The sequence below is a fragment of the Hibiscus syriacus genome, unplaced genomic scaffold, assembly GCF_006381635.1.
Source record: "Hibiscus syriacus cultivar Baekdansim isolate YM2019G1 unplaced genomic scaffold, ASM638163v2 tig00112888_pilon, whole genome shotgun sequence".
Taxonomy (NCBI): Eukaryota; Viridiplantae; Streptophyta; class Magnoliopsida; order Malvales; family Malvaceae; genus Hibiscus; species Hibiscus syriacus.
This window is the reverse complement of record NW_024063415.1, coordinates 966,098-980,998: the sequence shown is the minus strand read 5'-3', so window position 1 is coordinate 980,998 and position 14,901 is coordinate 966,098. Positions and strand designations below refer to the sequence as shown.

The following is a 14,901-nucleotide window of genomic DNA, read 5'->3' as shown; positions in this document are numbered from 1 at the left end:
AGGGTAAAATAATATCATGTTTAAGCTTACTTACATATCAAGTCACATATCAAATTCAGAAAGGAAAAGAATGTTTCAAGTTGTAGTATTTACATGACAGATTAACATATGGAGCTTCATATTCTTCATTCTCTTTAACTTGGGACTGCTATCAAGGCTGACCTGCAGTTTTCCGGGAAAGTGATAGGAAATTGCACCGATTCTCAGCTAATTCCAGGGAGTGGAATACCTAACAAAGAAATCCCAACGTTTAAGAACTCATTAACGATGGGGCTCTGAAGTGTGAACCAGATCATGGATGGTAGTTGGACGACAGATGTTGGAGAAAGTTCTTGACCCGACCATGTCGACTCAGCCAGCAACGAGTTAACTCGTGGTGTAGGGTTATACAGATCCCACCAGACATTCGATGAAACAGGGTTGCAGGCTATATCTGAAGTGATGCACCCAATCTCTGTACCATACAAACCAAGCCCACAGAAAGCATTCTTTGCATCCTCAAACCCTGTTTTTAAAGAGAAAAAACATCAGATACATCAAGAAATGATCACCCAAAACAGGGATTTAAATAGCGATCCGCGGTAGCGGTGCCGTTCGAAACTGTCATTGCATGACAGCGATACCTGCAATCATCGTAATAATGTGACAGCAACATCAATTTAAATATCTGATCCAAAATAGCAAGGATTCATACCAAAAATATGTGGAAAAGATAGGATCTTGTTGAGTCCTTGGTAAAGATCACAGAAGACAATATGTGCATCGGGCAACTCATCGTTGAGCCTAAGAACGCTGTCTTCAAGCAGTACATTATACTTCAAAATCACTTCATTTATCTCCTGAACACAACCCATTGTTGAATTTCCATCATCAGTTTGCCATTGGAAGAATGAACTTGGGGAACATCCCAAAGGCAATACCCCATCACCACAACTTTCCTCACGTTCATATCATACAAGTTCATCATGGCATGCACCATTTCGTTAACCAAAATCTCAGCAAATAAATGGTCGTTGTAATGAGCCATTACGCCCGAAAAATTGCGAAGAAAGAGATCGATGTAGTCATCTTTGCCGAACGAGAGGTAGAATAATGACGATCTGATGAACCAGCGAGAGCTTTCGTGACCGAGTTGAAGTTGCAATAGTTGAACCGACTCGAACACTTGCCTCAGCTGGTGGTTAAGAGACTGGTGGCCGAGGCTGCTGGCGGTGAGGATCGTGGCGTGTGCCGCACCGTAGTTGACGCCTCTCAGCAAGCCGTCGATGGTTCCGTTCTGGGTGTAGAATGGCTCGGCGTACGGCAAACCCATCTTATTAGCTGCATGCGTTTGGGAAAATCAAAGTTTCAAGAAATGTGGTCTTCAAGAACCGATTTGCAGAAAGAAGAAAGAAAGCAAGAAATTTACCAAGAAGGTAAGGGAGAAGGATGGAATTGGAGCCATTGCAAGGGAGCAAAGAGAGATGTAAATGGAAGATTGGGTAAAAGAGAGTGTTGGCTCCACAATCCACTGAAGAATCACCCAACACGTACATGGCCGATACGTTCCAGCTTGAATTCTCGTGACCCATTGCCATTCCCATTGAAACCATTGCAACCAAAAACAAAACGAATCCTTCCATCGTCCTTTTGATTTTGGGATTCTTTTGCTTTCAGTTGGAGTTTCTTCTTCATTGGGACACCCTTTGTTTACATTTTATAGCGGGAAATGGATTAAACTAGATGGAACTCCAGCTCGAATTGCTCACCAAGATGAAGCCTGGCCCGATATGACATTCTAATAACTTGGTTTATTTCTATTCACAAAGTACATTAAAGGTCCCTTGATTATAGGATGCCGTTTTGTTGAATCATCGACTATTAAAAGTTACAAAATCTTTCCCTTGAGCAGCTACATAGTATATGCATTATCAATTGATTAAAAAAATATAAATAGATAATGTCGAAACGGTTTTTTTCCGGGTGAGATTTTAGAAACCACACCAATTTTTAATTATTTTCTTTAGATTAAATTTAAATTAAAAGTGAATGTGATTAAAAAACCTCTCGTTTCGAAAATTTGGAAATTCCTTTATGATAAAAATACGGTTCGAGGAGTCGCCACCAATCTTTGATTAAGATGTGATTGGGCACCAAAAACCGTTTTGTCATTTTAAATAAAAATTAATTTTAATTAAAACAACAAATTTAGGTCTGCGTTACCAGAAAATGAGTTCGGGAGTCTGTTACACGTGGGGAAGGATTAGCACCCCCACAGTGCCCTAAATCGGTACCTAGTCGATTAATTAATTGTCTTTGCAATAAAATGTACAAGTTCAAAATTAATTTGATTTATGATCCCCTAAAATAATATTTTTCGAAATTTTGGATGAAAGAATAATAATATTTAATTATTTCCTATCGAGAAGAAATGATCTATCGTACCTTGAAGCAATCGATTCTTACTCCAATCGAAATAAAAAATATTAAAATTTCATTCTAAATTTCAAAATAATAACACCCAAAATAATTTTTAGAGATAAAATAATAATATTTAATTATTTATGATCGAACATTATTATTTTGAAAACCCTTTAAAAACACATGGAAAAGTAAAAAAAAAAACTATCAAGCAATTGATTAATTATTTATTTACCAATATTTAATGAGAATAAGGGTATTCAATTAATTAAATATCAAGAGACGAGACCATAGATTCGATCTAACTGTCTTTTCTTGATGAATTTAATTAAAAGAATACGATCTTTTCCTCAGTCCCCAAATTTTAAAAATGAATCTGTTTTAATTGGTGTCACTTATAGGATAGACTTTCATTTTAAAATTATCGAAAGTAACTTTCTTATACGTTAAGACAGTCACTTTACGACGATATTAAAATGCTCGAATATTACCCTTAGTCAATTTATTTCAATTCAAGTCAAGTAATGCTCATGAGACTATCATGCAAATTATGCAAAAAAGATGTTATGTAAAAATATTTAAACACCACAAATTATATACATTATAACTTATATATATATATATATATTAATTAATATATAATGTACGAAAGTGACTTAAAAAAACATATTAACTTCAAAATACAAATTTCACGAAAAAACTATATTTAAGGATTAAACCATATTAAATAAAATATTACTATTTTTAAATACAAACAAAGTAAGAATTAAAGTATACATGCATATATTAAATGGTCAAATGTATGAAGAAATAAATCAAGACCTAAAAAGAAACATGAAAAAACATAAAACTCTAATGTCTAAATGACAAAAATATAATAATCAACATTTGTGACTAAAATTAAATAAACATGCAATATAAAGACCAAATAAAAACACAACAAATTAAATTTAAAGGATAGAACACCAATTAATCAAAATTACGCGCCAAATGCATAAACAAACAAAAAAAAATAACATAAACTGATGACTAAAATAAAATAACAGAAACTATAGTGTTAAAATCAAGAAAACATATATATTCATATGCTGGAATGAAAAACACGCATAAAAGTTCAGGGATTAAGCAGAAATTATACAAAAAATACATAACATGTGTCATAAATGATTCACCGGCCATCGTGTTACTGCGCTGCCGTGCCACCGTCCGATTGTCCTGAAATTTCAGTATGCTGTTCGTGTTGACATCGCGCAATTTTTGACCGTTCGGAATATTGATCGGAAGTTCCGATCACCGACGAGAGGCCAAAAACCGTCTGGATTTGTTTTCTCCGATTCACCACTGTCTACCGTCCGATTGTCATGAAATTTCAGTATGATGTTCGTGTTGATATTACACAACTTTTCATCGTTTGAAGTATTGATCGGAGATCCCGATCGCCGGAAAAAAGCTAAAATCCGTTTGACTTATTTTCTCCGATCTGCCGTCGTCCACTGTCCGATCGTCCTAAATTTTCAGTATGTTGTTTGTGCTGGTCTCGTGCAACTTTTGACCATTTGGAATGTTGATCGGAGATCCCGATCGCAGGCAAGAGGCCAAAAACCGTTAGGCTTATTTTCTCCGATCCACCGCCGTCCACCGTCTGATCGTCCTGAATTTTTAGTATGTTGTTCGTGATGATCTTGTGCAACTTTTGACCGTTCGGAATGGTGATCGGAAATTCCGATCAACGGCGAGAATCCAACAGAATCACTAAAGCCTTTTTTTTTCTTTTCTCTCTCTCCTCTCTTTGGCTCCCCTGGTGTATTCTCTGGTCTCCCACGTTTTGCTCCCCTCTCAAATGATTACATGCATCCATTTTTAAAATGGATCTTTGGTGGTTTTTCCACAAATAGTGGTAGAGTATTCTACTGACTTTTCAAGATTGAATATGTTCAGTGGATCTTTGAGATAACATGTTAATTTGTTTTACTCATTGGTGGATGATTTGGTTATTGTCTGCAGGTGTACTTTGACATATGCAATGACAACATTCGGTGGCTTGGAGCTCGACAGTGATGATGACTTGAACAGGGTCGGGTCCTATTGCTAGATCAGATCTGGCCGATTTTTGGGTCGGGTCTTGAACTCCAATTGCATCAGGTTGTAAAGCCTGCAAAATAAAAACAATAAAATATTAATAGTAATTAATAATAATAATAATAATAACGAGACGAAAAATGAGTGTCGACAGCTGCCCCTCTTTGCCTATTCTTGTGTTAACAAGAATAGGGCAAAGATGATAAGACAATACGTTTTTCGTCCAGTTAACTTCAAGGTTTGAAATATGATAGGGATCTGTTCCGTTGTCACTCAGGGAATATCAGATCGGGGATGTTGATTCATTTAACTGTTCTTCAGGGAAGATTGAATCTGGGAAGACTTGTTCCGCTGTCACTCAGGGAATATCAAATCTTGAAAGAGAGTGATATGTTCCTCTTCTTCTGAAGGGAATGTCAGATCTGGATGTGTTGAACCATTCCGCTGTCACTCAGGGAAGATTGAATCGTGGTAGACTTGTTCCGCTGTCACTCAGGGAATATCAAATCTTGAAAGAGAATGATTTGTTCCACATCTTTTGAAGGGAATATCAGATCTGGATGAGTTGATCCATTCTGCTGTCACTCAGTGAAGATTGAATCATGGTAGACTTGTTCCGCTGTCACTCAAGGAATATCAAATCTTGAAAAAATGATCTATTCCGCTTCTTCCGAAGGGAATATCAGATTTGAATGAGTTGATCCATTCCGCTGTCACTCAGGGAAGATTGAATCATGGTAGACTTGTTCCGCTGTCACTCAGGGAATATCAAATCTTGAAAGAGATAAATATATTCCGCTTATTCTGAAGGGAATATCAGATATGGATGAGTTGATCCATTGAATTGGGACCGAACTTTTTCAAAAATTTCAATTTTCAAATTTGAATGAGAAACCTTTCTCATATTTCAATAGACATGTGAAAACATCCTGCCCAAAGGTCTTATTGATGGCCCAAAGGACTTATCATCTTACTCGAAAGGCTTACAGATGACCTGAAGGATTTAAGCATCATGCTCGAAAGACTTACTGATGGCCCGAAGGACTTATGAATTTTGGAAATATTTTACTAAGTAAGAAACCTTTCTTACTTTTCAAAAAATTCAAATTTTCAAATTTGAATGAGAAACGTTTCTCATATTTTGATAGACATGTGAAAACATCCTGCCCAAAGGTCTTATGGATGGCCCAAAGGACTTATCATCTTGCTCGAAAGGCTTACAGATGACCCGAAGGATTTAAGCATCTGCTCAGAAGACTTACTGATGGAGTTGCTTCACTACTGTGAAGGCTTAACTTGAATATCCTTCGTCGTGAAGTTAAAATCCAAGCTTGTGTTGTTTTGAGTCCAATATCCTTCGTCGTGAAGTTGAAATTGACTCTAAAATTGGAAAGTTTATTGACAGACACTCCTTCTTTGAGTTGGATATCCTTCGTCGTGAAGTTGAAATCCAATCTAGAGATGAATGCTGCTTGTGTGTACGATTTCCTTCGTCATAAAGTTGAAACCGTGGATGTATGGGCACGATATCCTCCGTCGTGGAGTTGAAATCGTGGATCCATTGGTACGATATCCTTCGTCGTGGAGTTGAAATCGTGGATGGCGCCTTCGTCGTGAAGTTGAGCCTTGACTTAAATATCCTTCGTCGTGAAGTTGAAATCCAAGCTTGTGCTGTTTCGAGTCCAATATCCTTCGCCGTGAAGTTAAAATTGGCTCTGAAACTGGAAAGTTTATTGACAGACACTCCTTCTTTGAGTTGGATATCCTTCGTCGTGAAGTTGAAATCCAATCTAGAGATGAATGCTGCTTGTGTGTACGATTTCCTTCGTCGTGAAGTTGAAACCGTGGATGTGTGGGCACGATATCCTCCGTCGTGGAGTTGAAATTGTGGATCCATTGGTACGATATCCTCCGTCGTCGAGTTGAAATCGTGGATGGCGCCTTCGTCGTGAAGTTGAGCCTTGATTTGAATATGCTTCGTCGTGAAGTTGAAATCCAAGCTTGTGCTATTTTGAGTCCAATATCCTTCGTCGTGAAGTTGAAATTGGCTCTAAAAGCTGCAAAAAAATATGTATAAAAAATGATGAATGTGATGATCTTAAGTATGTCTAAGATGCATGCAATATGAATTAGTTTTATCTCCTCGTGCTTTGTCTGCTTGTTCCTACATATGGAGGAAATGCCTTCAGAAGAACTGATAATTTGCATCAGGATGTTGAATCCCCAAATATACCCCAATATTCAATGTTGAATCTCCAAATATGCCCCAATATTTGTTTTTGAATCTTTAACGATGCCCCATTGTTCCTCATTGCTTGCTTCGGCACTGATTCTAAACATGAGATTTTGTGTCTGGGAGCCACATGTCAAATACCAAGATCCACTCTAGAAAGATTGTCTTGTTTGAAAAGTGTTTTTCTTCTTCTTTTATTTTCAAGATCTGAAAACATCAAGTCGAAGAGTTTTGAAAAATGTTTGATCAAAAAGTTTTAAAAATATTACCCCTTTCTCGGTTTCATAATTGAGACGAATCATAAAACTAGAGTTCATTGGACATCAAAGAATTAATTACACTGTTAATCCTTCAATAAATTATAGCTATTTGACAAGTGTCAAGATCAAAGCTATCTTTGGGAAATGATTAAGTAAGGAAAGGATAAAAAGAATTTCAAGTTATTGTGTTTGGTCAATGGTTTAGCCTTCTTATTTCTTTGATGTTCACTGATCTGATAGGGTAACTTTTATGCTCATCTACTGGAAATGTTCACATCTCCCAGCTCTCATGGTTACGCATTGTGCAATGCCTTATCAAGGAATTTGTGCGATCATCTTAGCTGCACCATTTCTATATTCGAGCTGCCTTTTCAGGTTTTCAACTCAAATCCTCCTTTGGTTTCAAGACGTCATTCAGAATTTACATCTTGAACCCCCTTTGTCATTTTTCTCTATCATGCATTAAAGATTTTAGAATTTTTTTTTTGCAAATAAAGATTAATCCTGATGGGCGGGATGAAATCTGAAGATAGTCTCTTCTGATCAGAAATTCATGTATGATTAGAAGGGACTTTTAAGGCACGTAATGTAGGCCATGGTTCATGGTTATGAAAAAAAAGGATAAGTAGGCCCAAACAAGTGTTTAAGGGTATTGAACCAAGGATCAATTCATTCTGATGCTTTCAATCCTCGCTTGCTCAATTTGAATATGCTCGTATGTCTCTCTCTTGATGCTCTATGATATTCTAGTGAAGTGATTCTGGAATAATTGTGCTTGATCAATCTCGTAGTTTAAAGCTTGATGAGATACTTGACTCGATTATCGTCCCATTTTGTTTGTTTTGTTTTTCTTTTTTTTTTGTTTCTTTTTTGTTCTGATTGGATCTTCGCACTTGGCATTTGGTTCACCTTTTGGCATCTCCTCTGGATTGATGTCTTCACTCATGTGAGCAGATTTCTTCCACCTTGTCCCCCAGTGTGGGGGTGATCCTTGGTTGGGTTGAATCAGAAGAAAAAGTACTATAGGCTTAAAATGAGACAACAAGGGATATATATATACATATATGGATAACTAAAATAAAGCCATTCATCATCTCATACACAGAAGTCCTTGAAAAGAGGTATCCACAGGGGAATAGATTTTCAGGATTAATTTTATTCACATGAAAAAATGTAATTAATGCGTGATAGAATTATTTCGAAGTAATTCTCCTTTCTGCTTCTTGCTCCCAGCATGTCTCAATTGTTTAGGTTCATCTTCAAGAAGTCGATGCGAGATGCTCCACGTTGTGTCTTCTGATAGGAAGGTTCATGCTCAAGTGAACAAATTAATGCGTTAGGTTTTATTGGTATAAAGATGTCAGTATTGCATCTAAAAAGACGATGGTGTGACTTTATTGACTCAAATGTATCGGTATGACTCTTTGTATCTCCATGAATTATTCTGGGTAAAAATTGAGGGATTTTTTTTTGGAGAGGATAAGAAAGGTCTAATCTTGTCATATGTCAAAAATCTATAATTCTTGAAAAATTAAAAGAATCCTTAATTCATTCAATATTCAAAGAACTAAAGATTAAAATTTGCTCAATTACTCAACCTTAGAATGTAGCATAAGTTCAATCGTTTAAAAGATTAAACAAATATGAAAGACAGAACAAAAACGTGTTCAAACAAAACAATGCTCTCAATGCTAATGGTAGATGCAATGCCCCCATTTTCTTCAATTGTCTATGCCCCTGAATCAATCAAGTTCTGGATCTTGCGCTTCAGTGCCTCACAGTTCTCGGAGGAATATCATGAGCTTCCTATGTGGTAACTGTACACGAGATCAACATCGTAGCCCTCAGGATATGGACTCTTTTCTCAGATCATTCTGAAAGGCTCAATCCTAAGACCAGTTGAACAAGTTCCCACTGTACTGATTTTAGCTTCTTGCTTCCATGTGGTATTACGTGGTTATGACCACTTCATCAAATCCTCCACAGATTAATTACATGTTTATGAGTGATTATACAAAATGCTTAAATAAATAAATGCAATGCAAATGTATGTATGCAAAAGGTGTTATTCCAGAGTGATCATCTTAAAACAACTTTCATTGAACACAAAGGTTTTGATACATCAAACAACTTTACACATAAGGAATAGCTTTAACTCCTAACTCCTCTATCTCTCTCAAAAGCCAAAGTAACTTCCACTCATGCTCGGGGGTTGAGTTGTCAATCTGCTTCAATTCTCTTGCAAAACCAGCTAGATCAATCAACTTGTGAGCCAAATGGCTTACTGGGATCATAACTTCTTTCATGACATTGTCCCTTTTCTCTATCTTACGTGTCAATTCTTGGAGCTGTAAATGAAGTTGTTCATTTTTCCTCGTAAGAAAGTCATTGTGGTTATGAAGCTCTTGCATACGATCACTACAATCATCCATAATCTTCATCAACTTCTTGTTCTTGGCTTTAGTGGCTTCTAGCTCAGCTGCATTCTCCCCCTTGTGGCGTTGATATGAAATTTCCATGTTGGCTATGGACAAATTCAACGTCTGATTTTCGACTTGATATTTTCCCAAATTATCAACAGCTATATTGTGCCTTCTTTCTGTAATATGTAAATCATGAGCAAACTTCTCAGCTCGACCTTCGTGCACCTTGCAATTTTTTCTCCATTGTTCAGCGTCATTTTTTAGTTTAGTGACCCCTGTTATCCACTCATCTGGGACATTTCCTATACCAACAAATTTAAAGGCTTGACTGATCCTTCGAAAAATATCTCGCATGGCTTCCATCTCGCTGCTCAATTTATTATTTTTGCTCTTTAAATGATGAATCTGAGCTTCGTATTTGGCAAACAATCCTCTTCCTGAATGCCGTCACTGATACCCTTACCTTTGGTAACTTATGGTTCAAACTCAACAGGATAATCCGTTACCAAACTGGGTTGTCTTTTCGATTCAAACTCCAATACTCCATGATCTAGAAGAAGTTGGACTCACCATTTGAAAGTAGAACAATTCTCAATAGAATGTCCTTGAACTCCAGCATGATATTCACAATGAATGTTGATGTCATACCAACTTGGATATGGAGGCTGCAGAGGTTTCACATAATGTGGGGCCACTTCTCGGGCTTCTAACAGTGCATCATACAACTCCTTATATGATATTGGGATGAAATCACAACGAGAGCCACCTCTCAACTTGGGTTGGGCTGGAGTTTCCAGTTTTACTTCCCCTGATGTTGGGAGTATACTATCAACCATTAATGAGTTTTGACTGCATGGCTTCTTTTCATCCTTCTGAACTTCTATAGTTTCCACTATTTCCTTGGCGTTTCCAAATAGCTTATTGATACGAACAATGATTGTGCGTGATTTCTTGTACTGGCTAAGATCAGCGGACTCTAAAGTAATTTCTTGCATATTTGACACCTCAAGATTATTTTCATCGATCTCTTTCTTTTCTATTGTAGAAGTCTCACTTCATTTGGCCAAAGCATCTATTCTATCCATCATCTTGGACATCTGCTCTTTTAACTCTCTTATCTCTTTATACTCTTTGTCATGCATATGATCTTTGTACGCACATCTCTCTGTTATTCTCGAAGCTTTCACAAGATGCCACTTCTTAACTGTGTTATAGCCTGCTTGATCACGAAACCCTTTGTCCGTCATGAAAACCTTTTACTATGATGATAACTCACAAATCAACACCTTTTGATTATGTCATGATCATGCAATGCAGATAAAGAAAACAACATATAAACTGGTTAGTATGAAAATGATAATAAAATGATAAAAAGTAACATTAGTAAAATAAATAAATTAATAAGCTAATGCAAAAATAAGAATGCAAATACAAATGCACAAGGCATTAATTCCAAAAGTGACCACTATAGAACAACTTTCATTTAGACAACAAGAATTCATTACACCATGTAGTCAAAATACAATTGTGATTCTCCATTTCTTCATCTTCTTGAGTTGTACTCTTCATAGAATATAACATTATATCCCAAAGTTGTCGGCGTATTTTATCACCTTTGATGACGTCGAATGTCCTTAAATTGAATCTTGAAATCTTCATTCTTACTTCCAATGCAAAATGGTCTTCGTGTCTTTATGAAGGGTCTTCTCGTCCTTTGTATGATTGTATCTATCTTCTGAGGGAATATCTCAGTCTTGATGCCTTTAAAGGTGGTCTTCGATCAACTTCAAACTTCTTCCTTCATCGGATATCTTTCTTTATGGATCGATCTTCAATCAGTTTCAGATTTCTTCATTCATTGGATGTCATTCTTCATTAATCATTTGAATGTCTTTGAATCTCCTGATTTTGAGTACATGGTTAAGATTTTTTTGCCTCATTATGACCAGCCTTCTTATTAGTCAATCACTTACGAATTAACACCTCAGATGATATGAAGATGCAAATGCAATAAAATCACAATAAAATAGACACAGGAAAAAATAAGTTAGTCCACATAAGATAAATAACAAAATAATAAGTATCGAACTCATTAAATAAAACCTACCCTCACATGCTGACTACCCAATCGTGCTTAGTAGATCCTACCCAAACAGGATTTCTACCCACAAGCTTTGTTATTTAAAAAAAATCCTAATTGCATGATATCTAATTCGCATAATGGTTTGAAAACTAAACCTAACCATATTATTTCTAGTTTGCATACATTTATTCAGGAAATTAAAATTACACTAAAGAATGCTCAAATAAGCTTTTCCTTGTGTACTCTCCTCACAGGATCATATGATCTAGGTAAGGTTGTATATGGGTTCTAAGTTTACTATATGCTGGGTTCGATTCTAAAGTAAGGGGTCCTCGAATTGTCCTTTGCCGATGCCCCTTGGGTTACCGAACCCTCAATCCTGGCCCATCACAGACTTTCAGATCGAGTTCAATTCGAGGGGACACACTTCCTTATGCCATTGCGGAGGTGAGAACCTCACGAGGATCATAAGGCGTGAGCCCAAAGAGCGATTCACTAGCCCATGCGGAGGTGAAAACCACACGAGGGAGTAGTCTATTACTCTTACTTAAATAGGAATGAGCGGAGTTTTAGCTCATGTTATGCAAATGCAGTTGTGCAGTGTGTGAGGAAAAGCAAAAACAACACATAATCACAAGACACTCAAAAAATAAATCCTCTTTAGACATAATTAATCTGAAACCATTAACAAACAGATCAGTACAACTATTTATTGGTTAATCAATTTCTCAACAAACAATATTAAAACCAAATAGGGGATCAAAAACCAAATTAGAACGAATTTATAACTTTCAATTGCAAAGACAATTAATTAATCGACTACAGGCCTAACTCTCTAAAAATATTCCCCAGCGAAGTCGCCAAGCTGTCGAAACGGTTTTTTTCCGGGTGAGATTTTGGAAACCACACCAATTTTTAATTATTTTATTTAGATTAAATTTAAATTAAAAGTGAATGTGATTAAAAAATCTCTCGTTTCAAAAATTTAGAAATTCCTTTATGCTAAAAATACGGTTCGAGGAGTCGCCACCAATCTTTGATTAAGGTGTGATTGGGTACCCAAAAACGTTTTGTCATTTTAAATAAAAATTAATTTTAATTAAAACAACAAATTTAGGTCTGCGTTACCAGAAAATGAGTTCGGGAGTCTGTTACACGTAGGGAAGGATTAGCACCCCCACAGTGCCCTAAATCGGTACCTAGTCGATTAATTAATTGTCTTTGCAATAAAATGTACAAGTTCAAAATTAATTTGATTTATGATCCCCTAAAATAATATTTTTCGAAATTTTGGATGAAAGAATAATAATATTTAATTATTTCCTATCGAGAAGAAATGATCTATCGTACCTTGAAGCAATCGATTTTTACTCCAATCGAAATAAAAAATATTAAAATTTCATTCTAAATTTCAAAATAATAACACCCAAAATAATTTTTAGAGATAAAATAATAATATTTAATTATTTATGATCGAACATTATTATTTTGAAAACCCTTTAAAAACACATGGAAAAGTAAAAAAAAAACTATCAACCAATTGATTAATTATTTATTTACCAATATTTAATGAGAATAAGGGTATTCAATTAATTAAATATCAAGAGACGAGACCATAGATTCGATCTAACTCTCTTTTCTCGATGAATTTAATTAAAAGAATACGATCTTTTCCTTAGTCCCCAAATTTTAAAAATGAATCTGTTTTAATTGGTGTCACTTATAGGATAGACTTTCATTTTAAAATTATCGAAAGTAACTTTCTTATACGTTAAGACAATCACTTTACGACGATATTAAAATGCTCGAATATTACCCTTAGTCAATTTATTTCAATTCAAGTCAAGTAATGCTCATGAGGCTATCATGCAAATTATGCAAAAAAGATGTTATGTAAAAATATTTAAACACCACAAATTATATACATTATAACTTATATATATATATATATATATTAATTAATATATAATGTACGAAAGTGACTTAAAAAAACATATTAACTTCAAAATACAAATTTCACGAAAAAACTATATTTAAGGATTAAACCATATTAAATAAAATATTACTATTTTTAAATACAAACAAAGTAAGAATTAAAGTATACATGCAGATATTAAATGGTCAAATGTATGAAGAAATAAATCAAGACCTAAAAAGAAACATGAAAAAACATAGAACTCTAATGTCTAAATGACAAAAATAAAATAATCAACATTTGTGACTAAAATTAAATAAACATGCAATATAAAGACCAAATAAAAACACAACAAATTAAGTTTAAAGGATAGAACACCAATTAATCAAAATTACGCGCCAAATGCATAAACAAACAAAAAAAAAATAACATAAACTGATGACTAAAATAAAATAACAGAAACTATAGTGTTAAATCAAGAAAACATATATATTCATATGCTGGAATGAAAAACACACATAAAAGTTCAGGGATTAAACAGAAATTATACAAAAAATACATAACATGTGTCATAAATGATTCACCGGCCATCGTGTTACTGCGCTGCCGTGCCACCGTCCGATTGTCCTGAAATTTCAGTATGCTGTTCGTGTTGACATCGCGCAATTTTTGACCGTTCGGAATATTGATCGGAGGTTCCGATCACTGACGAGAGGCCAAAAACCGTATGGATTTGTTTTCTCCGATTCACCACCGTCTACCGTCCGATCGTCATGAAATTTCAGTATGCTGTTCGTGTTGACATTACACAACTTTTCACCATTTGAAGTATTGATCGGAGATCCCGATCGCCGGCAAAAGGCTAAAAACCGTTTGACTTATTTTCTCCGATCTGCCGTCGTCCACTGTCGGATCGTCCTGAATTTTCAGTATGTTGTTTGTGCTGGTCTGGTGAAACTTTTGACCATTCGGAATGTTGATCGGAGATCCCGATCGCAGGCAAGAGGCCAAAAACCGGTCGGCTTATTTTCTCCGATCCACCACCGTACACCGTCTGATCGTCCTGAATTTTCAGTATGTTGTCCGTGATGGTCTTGTGCAACTTTTGACCGTTCGGAATGGTGATCGGAGATTCCGATCAACGGCGAGAATCCGACAGAATCAATGAAGCCTTTTTTTTCTTTTCTCTCTCTCCTCTCTTTGGCTCCCTTGGTGTATTCTCTGGTCTCCCACGTTTTGCTCCCCTCTCAAATGATTACATGCATCCATTTTTAAAATGGATCTTTGGTGGTTTTTCCACTAAATAGTGGTAGGGTATTCTACTGACTTTTCAAGATTGAATATGTTCAGTGAATCTTTGAGATAACATCTTAATTTGTTTTACTCATTGGTGGATGATTTGGTTATTGTCTGCAGGTGCACTTTGACATATGCGATGACAACATTCGGTGGCTTGGAGCTCGACAGTGATGATGACTTGAACCGGGTCGGGTCCTATTGCTAGATCA

General features: G+C 35.8%; 1 pseudogene; it reads right to left on the bottom strand.

Annotated features, from left to right (window-relative positions):
* Positions 1 to 261: 261 nt before the first annotated feature.
* Positions 262 to 1,663, bottom strand: LOC120184388 (annotated as a pseudogene).
* Positions 1,664 to 14,901: the final 13,238 nt, after the last annotated feature.